At 24.3% G+C, this 19,457-nt stretch overlaps 1 pseudogene; it reads left to right on the top strand.

Moving 5' to 3' along the window:
* The first annotated feature begins 13,425 nt into the window (after positions 1–13,425).
* LOC145831656 (uncharacterized) lies at positions 13,426–18,919 on the top strand (annotated as a pseudogene).
* Positions 18,920–19,457: the final 538 nt, after the last annotated feature.

The following is a 19,457-nucleotide window of genomic DNA, read 5'->3' as shown; positions in this document are numbered from 1 at the left end:
TTACAGATTTGCTAGCTATTATTTAGGTGCAACTTAATAACTTACTTTATTTCAAAGTATATTTTATAAACAGCTGTAAAAAACTACATAAAAATGTTTTATATATGTTTTAATTACAAAAATGGATTAAAATTTATAATTTAAAATAGTCAAATTAAAACGATTAAGCACAAAAATAGTAAGTTCGATTAGTAATTTTAAAATTTATCTTTAATTATTTTAATTTTTATCAACAGTAATTTTTGAAAATATTAAACTTTCATGATAATATAGCTAAAACAAGTACGTATCTTTTTTTTTTATAAAATTTAGTGAAAAAGTTATTTTGATTTTTAGATTTCTTACGACAACAGTTTAAAAAATACTAGTATAAATAAATTTAGTGTATATTATAACTCTTATGCAAGTTTTATAATAAAAGTTATGTAATATACAACTATTTTAACATAAAAGCATTAAACATCTTATGATTTTTAAAACCACAACAGTAATATTTGTCTTTGTTTTTAGAACCATGCACTAGCCATGATCATTGAAATGCACTTAACTAAAAAATTATATTTTTCATTGTTTTTTTTTTTAAGAACAAAAGGCATTTATTATTAATGGTTTTTTAACTTATTTTACTTACCTAAACAAGACCATTATATGAAAACTACGAAACTAAGTTTAAAATAGTTAGTTAACTACTTATAAATTTTAAGAATAAAATAATATTTTTAAAAGTATATCATGATAGTGTTTAAAATATAAGAATTTTATGTTAAAATCTTTAAACTTTTAAACAAACAAGTATATTAGTAGTTTAAAGCAATTCGTTAAATATATACAAAATACAAAGTTAATGATTACTCTACTACTAAGGTACTAAATGTTTTAACGTAAAAGTTTTAATTTTTCATTTTCTTACATAAGAAAATGAAAGATGTACAAAATTAATGATTAAACATACACGTAAATATATATGTTATAAAAAAATGAATAAAGTCTATACGTAAAACTCATTTAATTGAGACCATTATTTTATCAGTCATGCGTTAAACTATTTTGTTTTTTATTACACCGAATTATTTGACTTTTTTTTATATAATAAACGTGCTAACTCCAAGTACAATGTTAATCATTTTAAAGCACTATTTTATATACTACATAAAACATTGTAAAAAACTGGTTCAAAACTATACATTTTTATTGATCTAAAAGTTTTTGCTTATACAATTTAATAAATGAATTTCTTTAAATTCTTTTTATCGATTTTCTGTTTTTAAAGTATAACATTTTCTGTAGATTTTACGATAAAGAATACATGTACTAAAGTAAAAAACTGTAAAATATAAATTTTTTGAAAAATAGTTTTGATAAGATAGATAAAAGTAAAAAAAAATTGAAAAAGAGTTAAAAAAACTTGAAATCTATAAGTTTATTGTAAAAGTAAAACAAAAACACATTAAATATAATTTTACTTTAAAAGTAATCAATAAATTAAAAGTATCTAACACATTTCTCATTCTATACTTTCGCTAGTAAGTTTAAAATCAAAATAAAATTTTACATAAAAAAAAAAAAATTTTCAAGAAAACTTATACAGCTGCACATTAAAAACACTTTTTAGAACTCGGCAACAAGGTAATAACAATTTTAAGTTTTTTAATAATAAAAAGTAAACATTTATAGGTACTAGAAATATTAAAAATTATAAATTTCAGAATATCTATTTTATCGACTTGTATTAGTTTTGTTTTCTAAAGTTAATCTAATGCTAGCTTTAAGTCAAGATAACGTGATACTAAAAATTAACTTTTATATTCGAATTAAAATAACTAAATTCTTATACTTATATTTGTTATGTTCAATTTTCTATTTTAACCTGGTTGGATACTTAATAATGAATTTAATTTATTTTCAATATAAATATAAATTTATTACTGTCGTTTTTTGTCGTATTTTGTAATGTACTTTTTAATTTAGTTTCAAGTAAAATTTCTACTTTCTTAAATATTTTGTTTTAACATTTTTGTTTTCAAATAATAACTTCAAACCAGCAAAGTAAACCTTAACTCTAGTTCAAACCTTTTAAACAAACTTTTACACTTAACTCTTTATGATGTAACTATTTTTAGCTAGACATTTCAGAATTATTGTTTAGAATTAATTTTACATTATATTATTATCAGTTTGTAGCAAGATTATTTTCATGACTCGTTTACAAAAATTAATTAATAAACCTTTTTTTTAAATATTTGACTTATTTTTAAATTATTTACTTAAAACCAGTACCAAAACCAAACAATTAAATAAAATGATAATTTTTAAACTTAGCTTTAACTTACTTTGATGTTTGTTTAATTTCTGTATTAAAAATAAAGTTGAAGTTTAACATATAATTTTAAAAGTTGCAGTATGAACTAGTTGCTTTAAAAATATTAAACTAAAATAAAATTAGCTTATAAAAAAGTTGGTATACTTTGAATCCTTCATTTTTCTTAAGAATTTAAACAATTTTTTTCAAACAGATGCATAGTTTTGCTTGAAAAGATTTTTTTTATCAACAAGTACTACTGCTTGCAAATTATGCTGCTTTTTTTAAACATCTTTGCATGTTTTATTTATTTTTCGACTTATGCAGTGAGAATACAATAATAATTTCAAGTACGTATAAAGTACATAACTAAAGTTTTTCTCAAAAATAATTTGTAACATGAAAGCAACCTTTAAAACTAAATTAAAAGAAAAATTGTTGTAAAATGTTTTGTTGAATATGATGTTATTATCATAAATTAAAAGTTTATAAAAATATTTATTGAAACAAACCTTGTTAGCTAAAAGAATATTTTTATTAGGGTTGTTAATAGTTCTTATAGAATAAAAATAAATTTAAAGTTAAATGTATTAATAATGTACCATTCAGAAATTATGCTTTTGTTTCAAATTATTTTTTTTAACCTTAAAAGTTGTTATGTAATTCTGTCATGTGAACTTACTGAGAGTAAGTGATAAAAAATACTTTTTATAATCTTATGACTATCAATGACATATTAAATAACAGCAATTAAATTTTGTTACAGTTTGTTTATTCAAAACTATGAATGATGAGCTCTGATCAAACCGGCTCAAAAATCTTTAATGGTTCAAAACAACATGTTTGTAATACTTGTGGAAAAAACTTTAAGTGTAAGTCTGCATTACTAACTCATAAAAGAGTTCATTCTGGAGAAAAACCTTTTAGTTGTGGGGTTTGTGACAAGAGTTTTGCACAAAAAAGTCATTTGAAATCACATCAACTTACTCATTCTGGTTTAAAAATTTATCAATGCGATGTTTGTAAAAAATGCTTTTCGCATAGTAGTAGTTTTAAACTACATGCAGTAGTTCATAGTAATGATAAACCGTTTAAATGCGAACAGTGTGACAAAAGGTTTAATCAGAAATCCAACTTGACAAAGCACATGTTGATACATACTGGTGAGAAAGATTTTCACTGTGATGTTTGTAAGAGGAAATTTGCTTCAAATGGTAATTTAAAACAACACATGTTGACTCACACTAAAGAAAAGCATCATGAACGTAAAACTTGCAGTAAGAAGTTTTCACGGAAAGGTGATTTACAACGTCACATTAGAATTCACACTGGAGATAGACCGTTTAGATGTGAAATTTGTTACAGAAGGTTCAGTACAAGTTCAAGTAGAAACAGACATTCACGTCTCCATCAGCTATAGATGTTAATTTTAAACTCACTGAGTTTTAATATGATTATATAAAAATTATTTTTATAGTTGTGCATCATTATATAAATATATTTATTCTATTATTGTTTACTTATCAGGAAATTTTTTTTTAGAGATACGTTAATAAGGCAGTTTAAAAATATTTTACAATTATTTGGTTCATGTATTAAGTTTTATACTTTTAATTAAAGAAAAATTACCGTGTTTTTTGTATCATAAATGTAGAAGATGGGTTATAATTTTTGATATAAGTTTAATATCTCACTTACTCATTTTATATATACCGTAACAAAAAAATCATATACCGTTTTTGATAAATGAATTTATTGTTTATGCAGCTTGAAATAAATACCATAGATTTGTATAAAAGAGCGTTTTGCTCTATTTTAAAACATAGTTTGAAAGCAATTGAATAAAAAAATTTTTGATCTCATAAAAGTAAAACATTGATGGTTTTTGCTAGATCTGTAATGTTAACACTTCAAAATAACGTAATTCTTTATTGAATTTTAAGTTTATAGAACTTCAAGTAGAGACATTTTAATGTAATGTTTGTCATAAAAATATAACTATTAGTTAAATCGGGAGTTTAATTATTCTTTTTTAATAATTTTAATATTTTTTAATGTAGATTGTAGATGCTAATATACTAAGTTTACTATGACAAGTATTTTTTAAACTGTTGCTTTAAATACAAAGCGTTTCAAACAAAACGTAAGCTAAAAAATAAGTTGTAAATTTTAGCATACCTAACTGTCTTAAAAACTAAAAGTAAAAAACATTAGTGTAAACAAAAAAAAACGTTCAAAAAATAATTAAGACATTTTCTAGTCAATAAGTTTAGCGTTCATAGGTATTATTTATAAAAATGTAGTAAACAAAGCTATTTACCAAAAAAAATAGTAAAAATTAATACAAACATTTATACTGTGAGTGAGCAACACCTTAGTAATATTTAAAAGACAAAACACAAATCTAGTGAACGATATATAAAATAAATAAGAGTTTGTAGTTGCTAACTTAAGAGTTTTTACCAGTGTAAGTTTGATGTAAGAGTTAAAGCCAGTGCTTAAAACAAAGTGCTACAATAATTATAAAACAAAATGAAAACGATGAAATTTTATAAAAAATATCTGGGTCGCAAAAAATAAAGCAATATATAACTTTTATAGCACTGATAATTGAGAAAATATTTCATAAGTTAACAAAGTCAATACAATCAAATATAGTATAAGCTAGAATATTCTTAAGCACAAAGATTAGGTAAACAGGCCACATAGCATTTGTAGAAAAGATGTGGATAATAGTAAAACCTTATTAAACTAAAAACCACAATACTTTTTCACGTGTTCACATTTAAAACTTTGGAGATTATTATTTTTTTATTTCTAATTAAAATAGTTACTCGTGCTTTAGTTTGTTTATGCAGTGAATAAACTCGTCAAAAATATAGCAAATGCCAATGTTATATAGTAAGCTAGAAATGATTTGCTAACAAACTTACTTTTTTTACATTATAATGGCATATTAAAGTTTCAGATATAACCTAGTTGCTCAAATTATTATTCGGAATGGGTGGTAAAAACTCTACCAAGCGTTATATCAATCTTCACATTCTATTCAAATAAAATTAAGTTTAAAAGAACTTTTAAATAAGCTAATTTTCTTTACAACAACAGCTAAGAAAAACTTAGTTATTTTAAATAATAACAATCATATTCAAAAGGCTGTAACTTTATGTTATTATGTTTTAAACTCTTAAAATTAATAATAACAAAGTATTATTATTAACAATGTAAGATAGACATAACGAATTCTTTATAAATAACAGATTAAGTATTTATTTACACCTATACTTTTAAAATAACAATTTTCAATCAGTTTATGTATTTTTTTTCTGATTTTAGTTTATTTCAATTTTAATTTAAGTTAAAAAAGCGTGTAAATAAGCAAATTTAATAGATAAACTAGAATGATTAGTACAGGTCTCTGAATTATAAAAAGTAACTAAAAAACCAAAAAATACATCGAATAAAAACAAACGTATTGAAAATGTTACAAAAATGTGAAAGCAAGCCGCTTAATTCTAAAAAGTTATTGACTCAAGTACGATACAGTTTTTAAGATTATTCTGAAATATACAACGCTGAACATTTATTATTCAAAAGTTATTCTTCAGCTAAAAGTTACTTTACAGGCCAGATAAATTCTAAAAGTTTTAGAATCGGGCCTGAAGGCCAAACTCCTAACCTAAAACGTTTTAGTTCTACAAAAATTATAGTTTGTTAGATGAAGTAATTATCTTTAATTATGATGATTATCTTAGCAAGTGCGTACCACACCAGCAGTTCGTACTTAGCGAGTGCGTATCATACCAGCAGTTCGTACTTAGCAAGTGCGTATCATACCAGCAGTTCGTACTTAGCAAGTGCGTACCATACCAGCAGTTCGTATTTTGTAAGTGCGTACCATACCAGCAGTTCGTACTTAGCAAATGCGTACCATACCAGCAGTTCGTACTAAGCAAGTGCGTACCATACCAGCAGTTCGTACTTAGCAAGTGCGTATTACACAAGCAGTTTGTACTTAGCAAGTGCGTATCATACCAGCAGTTTGTACTTAGCAAGTGCGTATCATAACAGCAGTTCGTACTTAGCAAGTGCGTATCATACCAGCAGTTCGTACTTAGCGAGTGCGTATCATACCAGCAGTTTGTACTTAGCAAGTGCGTATCATACCAGCAGTTTGTACTTAGCAAGTGCGTACCATACCAGCAGTTTGTACTTAGCAAGTGCGTATCATACCAGCAGTTTGTACTTAGCAAGTGCGTATCATACCAGCAGTTTGTACTTAGCAAGTGCGTACCATACCAGCAGTTCGTACTTAGCAAGTGCGTACCACATCAGCAGTTCGTACTTAGCAAGTGCGTACCACATCAGCAGTTCGTACTTAGCAAGTGCGTACCACATCAGCAGTTCGTACTTAGCAAGTGTGTACCATACCAACAGTTCTTTCTTAGCAAGTTCGTACCATACTAGCAGTTCGATAGCAAGTGCGTACAATACCAGCAGTTCGTACTTAGCAACTGCGTACCATAACAGCAGTTCGTACTTAGCAAGTGCGTATCACACCAGCAGTTCGTACTTAGCAAGTGCGTACCATAACAGCAGTTCGTACTTAGCAAGTGCGTACCATAACAGCAGTTCGTACTTAGCAAGTGCATACCACACCAGCAGTTCGTACTTAGCAAAAGCGTACCATACCAGCAGTTCGTACTTAGCAAGTGCGTACCATACCAGCAGTTTGTACTTAGCAAGTGCGTATCATACCAGCAGTTCGTACTTAGCAAGTGCGTACCATACCAGCAGTTTGTACTTAGCAAGTGCGTATCATACCAGCAGTTCGTACTTAGCAAGTGTTTACCATACAAGCAGTTTGTATTTAGCAAAATCGTACCATACAAGCTTTTTGTACTTAGCAAGTGCGTACCATACTAGCAGTTCGTACTCAGCAAGTGCGTACCATACCAGCAGTTGTACTCAGCAAGTGCGTACCATACCAGCAGTTCTTACTAAGCAATTGCGTACCATACCAGCAGTTCGTACTTAGCAAGTGCGTACCATACCAGCAGTTCGTACTTAGCAAGTGCGTACCATATAAGCAGTTTGTGCTTAGCAAGTGCATTTCATACATAAACAAATTATTTAAGTAAATTTAAAAACTTGTAGTTTTGTCTTAAAACATTTTTTATAAACTTTGTAAAGATTTTACTCTTATTTAAAAAAGTTTAGCTAAATCAATCCAAACAAAAACTTAAAAACTAATTAAGTTTACTATATACACATTAGCGCGTTATAGTCAGTATTAAACAGGCCCATATTAATACAAACATGTAGCTTAAACCCTAATTAGTTTATTAATAATAATAAAAAAAAACTAATAAGTTTTGAAAAACTAGCTTTCTTATTTTAATGTTGCTTACAAAGAAAATTTTCAAAAATTCCAAGTACATAATTTATAATTTCTTGTTTGAAACAAATCAAAAGTTAAAATTCAAGTCAAATATTTTTCAATTTTAACATAGTAATAGAAATTGTATATTTTATTATTCCTAAAAATTTTAATTGTAAATTAATATTGTAAAATGTATAATTAATACGGTTTTTATTAATTAAAGTATAATGCATTATTTAGGGAAAACTTTCTTCTTTTTTTACAATATTTTTTATTTAAACAATTATTTTTTATCTTAAAATCATCGTATCTCTGATTGAACAAGGTTTATTACCTTAAAACGGTTACAGTTAACCAAATGACAAGTCAACAGCGATACGTAAAGTAAGTTTTTCTAATTTAGTAATAAAGTAAAAGTTAAGACTTTTTTTAAAAGGTTTTAGTGAAGTATAAATTTTGAAAAATTTTGTCCTAGACAAAAAAAACAAAATTTTTTCGCACATGTTGAAACCTCTTTTTATTTGAGAAACTTTTACACCATAAATGTTTTTTTTTAATACAGCTATCATCAGTTTTTAATTTGAAGTTCTTTACGACTAAAAATAAAGTTTTATGATCTTTTTCCTGTTTATATTTATTTTATTTTCAACAAAAAAAAACAGATATTTTAAGAAAAAATAAAATAAACTAAACACAACTTTGTTGAAAAAATATTAGTATATGCATAAATAAAAAAAAAAGCTAATGATACTGATATGCATTATTTAAAGAAGTATTTTTGAAAGATAAAAAAAAAATTTCACTTATTAAGTCTCTAGAAAAAATCAATTTAAACTATTCTTCATCCTAAAACATAATTCATTTTGATTATTTTTTTTACTTACCAAATTTAAATGACATCTCCAAACGAAAGTTTCCTCTTCTAATTCTAATGTTGTGATTTAGGTGCTTTATCTGATATTGAGATAATCTTTATATAATAATGTTTTCACATAATTTTAGAAAATATCTATTCTGTAGATTTAAATTGTTAATAGCAGTATATTAAAATATAACGCTTAACAGTTTTCAACAACTTATACTATAAACTGGTACTGTGATAGCAAGTAAAGTTTATAGTGCTGAACTTAGATATGATAAACTAAGTTTTATAATATTTTGTTTATTTTTAATGAAAAACGAAAAGATAAAAATAGAGAATTATACTGTAGAACTAAAAGAGACTACTTCTTTTATAAAGTTCGGTTTTTGTACTTAATCAGAAGTCAGCAAACTGCGTCCCATAGGCAAATGCGGTCATCAAAGCCTAAATATGTCCGCGAGGTACTATTTTGCAAAAAATATGCTTTTTAAAAACGTTAATTATTTTGGTGGTGTAATCTTAAAAACAAAATTTTATTTTGATAATTATTTATTAAAAAAGCTTTACTATTGCTTATTTCATTATAATTTTGGTTTGAATAAATATTTTAACATTGATTAATATATATAATTCAAAATAACTGCGGCCTGAAGAGAATTTGTTTTAATTATGCAAGTTTTACTCAAAAAATAGACCCGCGACTCATAAAATGCATCCAACCCCTGAAAACTAGGTCTTTAACTTAAAATCTTGATAAAATAAAACCATTTAATTATGTAATTTAAGAAAAAAAATACTTAAAAGACTAAGTTAGATAAAAAATTAAACCATGAATTGTAGTAAAATTATAGTATATATATTACAAAAGTAGTAAATAAACAAAAACTCGTGTTGGATAATGTATTTGATAATATAAAAAAGGCTTATAATGAGTAATGTAAAAGTACGTTCTAAAGTTTGTGAAACTTGTGGAAAAATTTTCAGTAGTCTATCAGTATTAAATATTCACAAACGAGTTCATTCAGGAGAAAAACCGTACAGTTGTGATGTTTGTGATAAGAGTTTTGCACAAAAAAGTAACTTGACAAGACATCAACTAACTCATTCTGGTCTGAAAATTTATCAATGTGGTGTTTGTAAAAGGTGTTTTGCACGAAGAAGTAATTTAAAACAACATGCAATAGTTCACACAGATGATAAACCTTTTAATTGTGAAAAGTGCGATAAGTTTTTTACTTATAAGTCAAGCTTAGTAACACACATGTTGATACATAATGGAAGAAAAGATTTTCAGTGTGAAGTTTGTCACAGGAAGTTTGCCAGAAACAGTGATTTAAAACGACATATGTTAACTCACACTAAAGAAAAGCATCATGAATGTGAATTTTGTAACAAGAAGTTTTCTCGAAAATCAAGTTTAAATGTTCACAAGAGAATTCACACTGGAGATAGACCTTTCGGATGTGATGTTTGTGGAAGAAGATTTGCAGATAGATCTCATCGGAACAGACATTTACGTTCTCATCAAAAGTAAAACTGATCATGAAACAGAACACAGTTGTTTAGAGATTTGTTGATTTAATGAAGAAATATATTTTTCTAAGTTTTATTGTATATGAAATTTTAAAAAAGAAGTAATTTATAATTTGAAAAAGTTAACATTTATAAGAAACTTTGATAAACTTCTGCGGAAGATACTATACTTTATTTGTTCAATTAATGATGTCTACCAAATACAAAGCTTTTATTGGGTTATATAATTTTTTCTTAAATGACTTTATATTTAACGTTATGTTTTTTCATGTAGAGTTATGAAAACTTACGCTTTAAACTAATATTAACAATTAAATAAATTAAATATATATATTATTTGAAATGTAGTTGTCATTTATTAAGTTAAGTAATGGTTCTTGTCTGTTTGAAGTTAATTAGTTGTTCGAAAAGTATTTACAGCTCTTTAGTGTTTATCTTTTAAACAAAACAAGTCATAAAAATTTGAAATAAGTTATTATTATTAATTGTAAATAAATATTCTATAAAAAATAAACTTTTATATTTAAAAAAAAAATTTAAGACGAAATGTAATAGTAGTGTTTACTCCTTAAAGTGTACACTAAAAGAAATGATTTGTATAAAAGCTATTTAGAAAATTTTATTCCAAAGTTTATTTCTTTATAAATTTCAATATTATTAGGAATATTCAATATTTTCAGTGTTTTTAATACTTTATTAGTTTAATTAGGTATTTATCTGATTAGAACATTATATTAGGGCGTGTTTAGAATGGTTTCTTGTTTCCTATGCACCCCTAAAAAATCATAAGTTATCCATTTATAACATTATATAACCGAAGAATTTACATATTTAAGTATAACTATACTTTTGCGGAACAGATAAAAACAGCGCAATATTTGAACATCTATTTAATTGCATATCCTGTCAAAACTCTGATATTGTTCAAAATTTTAAAGTTTTAAAACGTTGTAAGAAAAGCGAACTCTACAGCCTGGAATCAATATTGATTGAGGAAGAGCGACCTAACTTAAATACGCAAGTAGCATTAAATGGTAAAACAAAATTATTAACAATCTATTAATAAACATACCTTTAGTTTTTAATTACTGAATCTCTAATTTTTGTATTTATTTTAATTTATTCATACGTCATAACATAAAGCTATTTTTTAGGCTATTCACTTAACAAAATTTTTTCAAAAATTTCATTTAAAATTTATCACTTGACAAAGAAATCTTGTATGGTTTTGAAAAGCTTTGTTTATTAAAATATAAAAAACAAAACTATTGTTTTCGCTGTTAATATTAGTTTCACAATATAGTGCAAACTTTTTAAAAAGTCAATAATACCTAGGTGTATTTTTTAATTGTTTTACTAAAATTTCGTAAACTGTATTACTTATCAGGATTTTGCATTCTGTTTGAATAGTATTTAAAATGAAGTATATAGCTAAGAAAGTTTTAAACAATTATATAACAGACATTCACGAAAAAATCATAAGTGTTTATTGGAGGCTACAGAAAATACTTTGTTTTTTCACGAAATAGGTGTGCTACCCTACTGAAAAAAGTCTAGACACACCCCTGCATTATGCAAATTACTTATATGTCGTATTCTTGAGATTTTATATGTTCGTGCTTATTTTTCATTACTTATGATTTATAAATAGAAATTCCTCATGAAAAAACTTTGACCAAAAAACATGTTTTAAGAACTTTTGTTTACATTTAGAATTAAAGTATACGCTTTTATTCAACTATTTTGAGTTTTTCCTAAAACTTTCAAAAAAGATTAATAATTAGATTTTGTTAAAATTAGTTTTCTTTCAAAATCTACTTTTAAGTGTTATTTTGTAAAAATGTGGTTTAATTTTAAACAAAACCTGTTTTTTAATATATTTAAAAACTTATGATATAGATCTATCTACAAGTTATAAAGTTTAGGGCAACCTTACTTATTTTATTGAAATAGTAACCAAAAAGAAGTATGTTTAATTATGATAAGTAAACATTCTTCAGCAAACCTTATAGTTGAATAAGTTTCTGAAAGTTCAACTTATCAAAAATAGATTAAGTTATTATTTTAACAAGTTTAAAATTAACTAAAAGACTTTTGGTCAAATGTTTTGTAAAATAAAACTTTCATTTCAACGTTTTTAAAAACACATTGAGAGTTTAAAAAAATCTTAAAAAAATAGTTTAAAACTGGTTCTATTTTATATTTTACAATTATTTATATTTTTACATTTACTTTTATAAAAATTAAGTTTAATAATAGATTTTTTTTTAACAATAACCTTTAACTAAACTTTTTTTTAATTGACACTTTTTGAGTTTAAAAATGAAAAAGCGTTTTTTTGGAATAAAATACTTTATGAAAATCTTAAGAGTAAATAAATAACGAATAGTTTAATACGAAAAAGTTTTGAAGGTCAGTCTAATTTGCATATTTGCTGAGTTAGCAATTTTTTTAAAACCTCTTTATTCATCTATTTCATTTACACCGTTATCCTAACCCACCTTACTCAAACATATTGAAAATTATTAAAAAACTAAGATTTAATAATTAAAATATAAAATAACGAGAAAAAAAACTAATATTTTACCTTTAAGTTTACTAGTTGAAAAACACTATTTTTTAAAAGCTTAAATATATAAGAAACTTAAACCATTTAATACTAAGAAGATATTTTTTGTAAGTTATTTTTTAAAGTACAGTGCCGTTTTAATTAATGAATAGGTTCTTTAATTAGTTACTAGAAATTTTAGATTTAATTAGTTGCTAGATAGGATATTAGTGATCTGTAATTTCACAATAAAAAAAGATTCTGTCAAGTACTTTAAAAAAAAACTTACAATTACAGTATTTACTAAATATATAAAAACATTAGTACAATTTTTGTTGTCTGATTATTGATCTTATCTAAAAAAATTTATATTTATCGTGTACACATTGTTTTAATAATAGTATTTAATAAGATGTTTAACTTAAAATACTTTATTTAGAAAGTTAACTTTTTGTTAATACTTTTAATTTATCTCATAATTTTAGGTTAACATCGAAAAATCCCAAATTAAAATAACACATCATACCTAGACAATAAAGTAAAGTTAGATACATTCTTTTTATTTGCTTAGATTGTGTTATCAAAATATATATTTAAGTTCTGAAAACAACAAAAGTTAAACAAGAAACTTAATTTTATTAATCATTTCTTGTTAGTTTGATATTAATTTTTGTTAACTAATCTTATTAATGATATTTATTGGTTAACGTCATATTTTTATTATAAAATTAACATCTCTTTAAGGCTTTTCAAACAACCGGACCATATTATTTACATCTAATTCTTCAGAATTTTAAACCATGACTACTTGCCATACAAGTTTGAAGCTTTTAAGTGAGAATAAACAATATGTTTGTGAAATCTGTGGAAAAATATTTAAGAGAAAATATAGCTTGAAATGTCATAAAATAGCTCATACGGTTGAAAAACCCTACAATTATGATAATTGTGACAAGAATTTTTAAAAGAAAAGTCATTTAAAAAGTCATCAAGTTACTCATTCTGATTTAAAGATTTATCAATGTGATATTTGTAAAAGCTGTTTTGCAAGAAGAAGTTATCTAAACAGCACAAAGTAGTTCATACTGATCATAAACCATTTAAATGTGAACAGTGTGACAAATATTTTGCTTTGAAAAAAAGCTTGACAAGACACATGTTGATTCATAGTGGTAAAAAGGACTTTTAGTGTGAATCTTGTGAGAAGAAATTCACTCAACATCATCATTTGAAACGACATATGTTGACTCATACTAAAGAAAAGCCTCATGAATGTGAAATATGGGAAAAGAAGTTTTCACATTAATCAAGTTTAAACGTTCACATCAGAATTGTCACTGGGGATAGACCTTTTGGATGTGATGTTTGTTATAAAAGGTTTGCAAGTAGCTCAAATAGGAACATACATTTACGTTCTCATCAAAAATAAATCATAATTGTTATGGAATGTTCAACAGTGTGTACTAGAGATTGAGAAACAAACGAAATATCGTAAATATTATATTTTATAGCTTTAAAATTCCCAAGAAAAGTTTTGTTTACACAAATAAAAACTTAATCGATGTAAGTTAGTATGGTATTGTTTTATAAGTAGTAACTTTTTTTATATATCAGAGTAAAATGAATGTTAATAGTTATTTAGTTCATGTAGGGTGTTTTCTGAGTATAAATCTTTATTTTTCATTTTACAACAATTTTTGAAATTTTAATATTTTTCCTCAATTTTTTTATATGAACGTATGTTAATATTGGTCTATTACAGCTTGCAAAAAAACATTTTAATGTGATGTCATTTTTTCTAATTTATGGTATGGTTAAAAAATAATTTCTGTCGTTTTTGAATTGAAACCAACTACAGTAAATTCTATTAATTTATTGATCTTTCAGTAACAAAACCGAAAATTTAAGTAAACAAAATAAGTAAGCATAATAGTTAGTCTTAGAATGATGTTTAAACTTTTAGTTGCGTTGGTTAAAGACACAAAAAACTAGTTTCAGTCGTTTTGAACTTAAACTTCTTTTAGTGAGCTTTTAATTTAGTTTTTGCAGTAAATAAACTAGAAATTAAATTTGTCGTTTATTAAATTTGCTACAAATCTTATAAAAAGAATTTATTTTTTGAAGATTTGTGTGTAGGCACTGAAATGTTTTTTTAAGTACTATAATTTTAAAAACTAAAAAAAAAACTTGTTTTTTTTTAGGGTTAATTAAGTTACATTAATAATTAAACTGTTTAATTTTTGTTATGAATACTTGGTAATTACTTTATTTCTAAACTTTAGGATCAATCATATATTTTTACAAAAACAATGAATAAAATTAAACAATCTAACTAATGTTACAATAAACAAGTTTTAAGTACCGAATGATAAACTTAAAAACAAACTTTAGTTTGATAATTGTTTAGATTTATACATTTTCTTTAATTCGTATAAAACCTTTTAAACTTTTGAAAAAACGAGCGATTAAGTTGAAATATAACTAGCTTTAAAGTCGTTTAAATTTATTTATTTACTATAGTTCGTATAAAAATTAAGTCTTTTTTATGAATTTAGGAGCAGAAGTTTCAATGTTATCATTTTGTTTTATACAACACAAGTTTGAGGTTAGGACTTCTTTTAGACAATTTTTTTTGATTCTCTATGACTAGTGTGCTACTAGACTAAATAATGTTTTATATCATCATATATAACAAATTATTACTAAAATAAAACTTGAAACGCTATATCTAGTATGTAATTTGTATTTTTCATAGTTTGATTTTCTAAAATTTAAAATCAATCTATACTTAGTATTTTTTCGTTAGTACTAGAACATTTTTTTAAGACTGAACACCAACCTTATTATTTATTTCATACAAATTTAATTAACTTTTAATTTGATTAACTTTTTAATAAGTTGTTTAATGGCTAAAAAAAAAACATTACAAGCAATTTTTGTCTATAGAAAGTCTAAAGATAGTAAATTTAGACCAGTGGTAATGTTTGTTTTATATAAACTTATGCACAGAAGTATACCACTACTAAGTTTACTAATTTGATTGCACTTTTTTAGGTTGTTTAAATGAACTGCAATGAATTTTAATATTATCTTAATATATTTTAAAACATATATCAATACAATCTGTACGAAGTATGACTATTTTTAAAAGTCCTAAAACGGTTAGTTTATAAATTTAGTTCTTTATAAGTATGTACTGAACAGTGAACATTGAAAAATATTTAAAAAAAATTATTCAAAAGTTTCAACAAAATTTAGTTGTAAAAAAACATATTTCGACTTTTTTTCGTGCAAAGTTTTACAAAAAAGATGGCCACACATTAACACGAAAATTCAATTTCTACAAGTTTTATTGCTTTTAAATATACTTTTTAATAAATTTTTTTTCTAAAAAACCTATTTTTATGCAATTTTAATCAATTATTTATTAACGGAGAATTTTGTAAAACATATAAAATATATGACTCAAATATATTGTTAAAATAAGTTAAAATTTAAATTTTTGATATATTTCTTAAATAATCTTATTATAAATTATTGTATATTTTTTTGCTACATAATCTTATCAATTAGCCTACAACCAATGTTTTTATACTTTTCAAGTATATTTTAGTTTTAAAAATAAATATTAGTCCTTCCAACATCTTTTATGAACTTGAACTTGAATTTATAATTGTCCTATCTTTTGCGTGTGATGTTTTTGAAAGAAGATTTGTTGACAGATCTCATAAGAACAGATATTTACGTTAACATCAAAAATTAAACTTAACTATAGAACTGACAATATAACTATTTGTATGAGTCGTTTTAAAAATTTACAGTTTGTATGTTATAGTGCTTATTAAGATTCAAAGTAATAACACCTATATTTCTAGAAAAATTAACAAATTCTAGAAAAAAAAAGACATATAAAGAAACTCAAAAATTGCTAGTTCTGAATTTGTAATTAATATAAGTAATCTAATTTTATAAATTATTTGGTATAAACTATTTTTCGGTAAATTTGTAATTGTAGTTGTTGTTGTGTAAAATTGTGACTTATACTAACTGCTTTTATAATAACCTGAAAGTTTTCTTCATTATAATAGTTTATGATTACTATTTTAAAATTTGTTAATCTACCTAGTGAAAAAGAAAAAGAAAATATAATTTGAAAAAGTTTCCGTTTCTTTTCCATCGAGATTAACTGATAAGCATGTTTATTTTCAAATTGTCCCATTTGACCTTACAATATTCAAAAATTTTAGCTAGAGGTTTTATCTGTCTCAGCCGTATCTTAATCACATACAATTTTTTATACAAAATGTTTTGGAATAACTTGTTACTAGAGCTCATTAAACTATAGCACAACGTAAATTAAAAATATCATGAGTTCCGTTTTTGAAAATCACTATAACGATAGTACAATAAAACAGGTAGTGATAAGTAGAACACGAATAGTACCAACATAGTTTTTATTTGATTAAAGCTTTGTATAATAAGAAGTTTAGTTTTTTTTTAATATTAAAGGTAAAAAAAGATAGTAAGATTACAATAGACAATGTTTATCTGAGTACTATAAATAATCATTTACTTGTTATTGATCTAAACTGCTTACACATTATTTACTTAGTAGATTTTTTTTTTTTCAACCTGTAGACTGTACTAATAAGTTGCAATCTATGAATAACGGAAGGCACAAATAAAAGCAGTAAAGTATTTTTTGTTTAAAGTTTTGTAGACTAGATTTCAATTCTTCCAAATATTATAACTTGGTATCTAATTAGTTTAAAGACTAAAGTTTTATAATTCTATACTTTATTATAAATGTGTTTTGTAATTTTTTTTAACTTGATCTACAGTATTAAGCTTAATTAGAAGACGTTCAATGTATATAAACATAAAACTGTACATGTTACTGTAATCTAAAATTTAGAAATTACACAGTACACAACTTTTTAACATATATTTTAAGCGAGAACAAAATATTTATATGAAATTTTCTAAAGCAAACAAATTATTGACTTATATTTAAAAAAAAAGTTAGGTAAAAAAATTAACTTCGAGCCGTTGATTTTCTATGTTGTTAAATAAAGTAAGTTAAATGTAAACTGTTTAGTAAATAATCACTCAAATAGTTTATTTATTACTTTTTATATTGTTCTTGACTGGTTATTCAAATAAACAGCTATTGATTAATCTAAAGTCAGTATTATAATTAAAGAAGTTTTTTTTTTCTAGCACTATGTGACCAATTATTTTTTATCATTAATGTTGATTACTTTCTTCTTACGAATCTCTTTTCAAATTATAAAGCTTAAGTAATTAAATAGTCGAAAAGAATAAAGCCATATTAATAACAATTGTAGCAAATTAGTTGTTAGTGTTAACATTAAAACTTAAACAAACATTACCAAAATAAACATTTAATTATAGTTTTGTTGATATAACTTGCAGCGTTTTTTTTTTCTAATAAAGTTATTATTTTTTGTTTGTTTATTAGTTAAAAGAAATTTAATTGATAATTAAACTACACAAAATGTCATTTCTTTTTTTTAAATTAGATTATATTTTTATAACCTAGTAAACTAAAATTTATATTTAGGTAGTAACGAAATAAAATAAGTAATGTTTTGGATTAATTTTCTTTCAAGTAATAGTAGTATATTTTTATTAGGTGCTTTTGGAATTTGAGGTATGAATACTACTCAGTCATTAAATGTTAAAAAACAGCATGTCTGTGATACATGTGGGAAATTTTTCAAGTGTTTTTCAGCACTTATTACCCATAAAAGAATTCATACAGGAGAAAAACCCTACAAATGTGATACTTGTGAACAAAGTTTTACACAGAAAAATAGTTTTACAAGACATCAGCTTACTCATTCTGGTTTGAAGATTTACCAATGTGATGTTTGTAAAAAATGTTTTGCACGAAGAAGTCATTTGAAAACCCATGCAGTAGTTCATACTGATGATAAACCTTTTAAATGCGAACAGTGTGACAAATGTTTTACTCAAAAGTCTAACTTGACAACGCACATGTTGATACATAGTGGTAAGAAAGATTTTTGTTGTGAAGTTTGTCAAATAAAATTTAATCTAAAAGGTAATCTAAAACAACATATGTTGACTCATACTAAAGAAAAGCCTCATGAATGTGATATTTGCAAAAAGAAGTTTTCTCAAAAGGTCCATTTAAACAAACACATCAGAATTCACACTGGAGATAGACCTTTTGGATGTGATGTTTGTGGAAAAAGATTTACTCAGCTTTCAACTAGGAATAAACATTTGCACCTTCATCAAAAATGAAACTTTTTTATAAAATTTTCAAATTAAACTTTTGTTTTAGAAGTTTACAAATACAATTTGTATTTTTAGTTATGTTAAGCTCCAAAATAAAATGTTTATAAGTCTATAAAAAGTTAATTCAAATTTTTAAAATAACTTTGGTGATGTTGTAATGACATTTTAAACAAATTTAAATATTATTCTTTATTTGATACTAAGTTTAGATATTAATTTAAAACTTTATTTGACAATATAAAATATTTTGTAACAATTGTTATTGTTCCTGTAGTATTATTTTCTATTTTAATATTGTTACTATAAGTCTTGCTTGGCAATAATCAAAACAAATGTTTAATTCGTATAAAATAATATTTTCAATTCTCTTTTTTAACATAAATTAGTCGTTGTTTATAAGATTATGCAGTGGATCTAAAAATTTTATTTTCGTTTTTTAGTTAAATGTTTACATTTGCTTGAATCTTTTATACAGTGAATAAATGTTTTGAAAATTTAAAAATTGTCATTGTAATGTACTTTGCTAGAAATAATTTGCTAACAA

The sequence above is a fragment of the Thalia democratica genome, chromosome 3, assembly GCF_965202585.1.
Source record: "Thalia democratica chromosome 3, ktThaDemo2.hap1.1, whole genome shotgun sequence".
NCBI lineage: Eukaryota > Metazoa > Chordata > Thaliacea > Salpida > Salpidae > Thalia > Thalia democratica.
The sequence above is the reverse complement of the archived record's forward strand: the minus strand, read 5'-3'. Positions and strand labels throughout refer to the sequence as shown.